Source organism: Arachis ipaensis, chromosome B6 (assembly GCF_059453495.1).
Source record: "Arachis ipaensis isolate K30076 ecotype BB chromosome B6, ASM5945349v1, whole genome shotgun sequence".
In the NCBI taxonomy this organism is placed as follows: Eukaryota; Viridiplantae; Streptophyta; class Magnoliopsida; order Fabales; family Fabaceae; genus Arachis; species Arachis ipaensis.
Window position 1 is genome coordinate 61,175,702 of NC_142441.1, and position 3,243 is coordinate 61,178,944.

The 3,243-nt window shown below is 43.3% G+C and overlaps 1 non-coding gene across 1 annotated transcript; it reads left to right on the forward strand.

Moving 5' to 3' along the window:
- The first annotated feature begins 431 nt into the window (after positions 1-431).
- LOC148555791 (small nucleolar RNA R71) lies at positions 432-537 on the forward strand. Its single transcript, XR_015887812.1, has one exon. It is a non-coding gene; the product is annotated as a small nucleolar RNA R71 (small nucleolar RNA).
- The last annotated feature ends 2,706 nt before the right edge of the window (positions 538-3,243 follow it).

Consider the following 3,243-nt stretch of genomic DNA (forward strand, 5'->3'; position numbering starts at 1 on the left):
GTGGTTCTTCCAACCTGGGTTGTATATCTTGGCATTGGGATCATATGGTGGCCTAGAGGGATTGTTCACATAGTTAGCTTGCTCCTATTCATATTCAACTTCTTGTGTATCTCCTTCTTGTGAAGGGGCTTGGGCTTGAACAGCTGAGACTTGGTTCTTCTCCATCTTCTTGGTTAAGGCTGCTAATTGTGCAGTGATCACTTTGTTTTGGGCTAACAAAGCATCCATAGAATTGGGCTCCATCACTCCTCTCTTTTGAGTTCTATCTGAAGCATAGAAGTACTAATTTTCGGCCACAGTCTCCATGACATCTATGACTTCTTCAATGGTCTTTTTCTTGTTGAGTGAGCCCCCTGAAGAATGATCTACTGCCTGATTTGACTCATATAACAGTCCCTCATAGAAGATGTGCAATTGCACCCACTCGTTGAACATATCCGGAGGGCATTTCCTTGTCAAGTCTTTAAATCTCTCCCAGGCCTCATAAAGGGTTTCACCATCTTGCTGTCTGAGGGTTTGCACCTCAGCTCTCAATCTATTGACTCTCTGTGGAGGATAGAATCTTGTTAAAAACTTGTTCACAACATCATCCTAAGTCGTCAAGCTCTCCTTGGGAAATGCTTCCAACCATTTTGCTACCTTATCTCTGAGAGAAAAAGGGAACAAAAGTAGTTTGTAGGTGTCAGGGTGTACACCATTTGACTTTACAGTGTTACAGATCCTCAAGAATGTAATAAGATGTTGGTTTGGGTCCTCTTGGGCACCCCCTCCAAATGAACAATTATTCTGGACAAGTGTGATGAGTGGAGGCTTCAACTCAAAGTTGTTAGCATGAATTGTTGGCTTTAGAATGCTACTGCCACAGTTTCCTGGATTTGGGTTGATGTAGGAGGCTAGAACTCTCCTCTCTTGCCCAACATGATTGCCAGCATCCTCTCCAACATGGTTATGCACCTCTTCCTCCATAGTAACTCCCAGATCTTCCTCCACTACTTCCTCTCCAACTATTCTTTTGCCTCTTGCTTCCCTCCTTAATCTAAGAAAAGTGCTCTCAGGTTCACTATCGAAAGAGGATGAAGTTTCTCCTCTTCTACCCGTCATAAATTCAACAAATACCAAGCAGAGGACAAGTGAAGGAATCACTTCTTGTTAAAACTAGTGGTTAGTTTGGTTGGTGCAATTAATCAAACAGTTAATAGAGAAAAGAAAAGAATGGAAATATGAAAAATGAATAGCTAAAATAATCAAAATAAAAGAAGGAGAAAATTAAGGAACTGAAATTAAAAGAATTAAAAAGGTAATTAAAAGTGCTTAATCTAGCTACCCATCAATTTAATCATTGTCAAATTCAATCCAATCCCCGGCAACGGCGCCATAAAACTTGATGACCGAAAATTACTCCCCATATATAATCATGAATCCGTTCTTTGGCAAGCGCACTAAAAATTGTTGTCAAGTAATAACCTACAGTGGAGTAGGATTATATCCACAGAGATTGGTAGATTTGAGTAATTTTAATTAATGGGTGAATTAGTCTAGCTGAGCAATATAGGTTGTGATTGCAGAATTTTAAACGAGCAGAATTGTAAATGACTCAAAGTAAAGAAAAGTAATAAAGTACAGATGAGTAAATGGCAAGAATGTAAAGTGCAGAAACATAAATGACTGAATTGTAAATAGGAATGGAAGATAACAGAATATGGGAAGTAAGAATAGGGAAAATTTATTAGGGTCAGGAGATATCGTTCTGTTTGGATTAAATCCTACTCATCTCATCTTCAATCATGCAACTCATTGACCTCTTTGCAATCATGATTGATTGAACCCCAATCCCTTGGTGATTCAATTTCTCAAATCTTGATAATCAGCCAATTCCTTGGTCCAATTGCTCATGAAGAGAGATATGCTTGGTCCCTAATTATACCACACATCCTCATAGATCCAAGTAGTGGGTGGATTATATGTCACCATATCCAATCACCAAAACCCAAATTTACTCAAGTGTGAGAAGGGATTTTAAGCGTGGTTACGTTTTTCCTTTTCCAAGGCTCCCATGATACCTATTTTGCATTCAACCTCTTTCCCAAGATGATTGAACACTTAGCATTAAAACGAAATTCCTTCTAAAAAATTAAAGAAAAGATGAAGAGAAGAAGAAATTCACTTTCATTAATCCATCAAGTACAACAGAGCTCCCTCTCCCAATGAGAGGGAATTTAGCTACTCATAGCTTAAGAGAAAAGTACAAGAGATGGAAGAGATGATGTGAAAAGTAAATCTAACTATACTTCAACAAAACTACTACTCCACAACCCCTTCTATGTACTTCCAGGGGTTATTTATACTACTCCTAGCACTAGAATTAAGAAAATACAAAAGAGAAAAGAAAATTACAGCTGGAGGGAAAGAAAACTCATGACTTCTCCAGGCTTGGCGTGTGGCTGGTGCTTGAGTGGCGTGCCACGCCTAGCCACTGAATTTGGCTTGGCGCGCCACGCCCAGCTCCCCAAGTGGCACGCTCTTTGTCCTCCTTCCCTGGCGTGCCATGCCTTCGAGCCCAAGTGGCACGCCCAGGGTCTCTTTAAACCTTGGTTAACCTGGTGTGCCACGCCTTCGAGCCCAAGTGGCACGCCCAGGCTTATTCTTCTTCTTCTCCCTTCTGGAACTTTGAACTAGCGTGGCATGCCCAGGGTCTGGCGGGCCACGCCCCTTATGTGTACTTGATTCCTTCTCTTGAGAGTTGAACTAGTGCGGCACGCTCAGGGTCTGGCATGTCACGCCCCTTGTATGTGCCTGGTTCCTTTGTTGGCGTGCCACACCCAGAACTCAAGTGGCACGCCCATGGCCTTCTAGTCTTGGCGTGCCACGCCTTGAAGCTCAAGTGGCACGCCCAGTCTTCTTCTTGTTGAGTGATGAGGCTAGCGTACCACACCTGAGACTCAAGTGCCACACCCAAGTGGGAAATGATAGCTGGCGTGCCACGCCTTCGATAGCAAGTGGCACGCCCAATGAGAGGTTGAGCATTGGCGTGCCACGCCTGAGACTCAAGGGGCACGCCCAAGTGAGAAAGATAGCTGGCGTGCCACGCCTTCGATACCAAGTGGCATGCCCAAGTGTTTGGCCCTTTTCCTCCTCCTCTGGAAAGTTGTACTAGTGTGCCACACCCTGATCTTCAAGTGGCACACCCATATTGATGTGTCTCCATCAAGCTTGGCGTGCCACGCCAAGGTCCTCTAGTGGCAC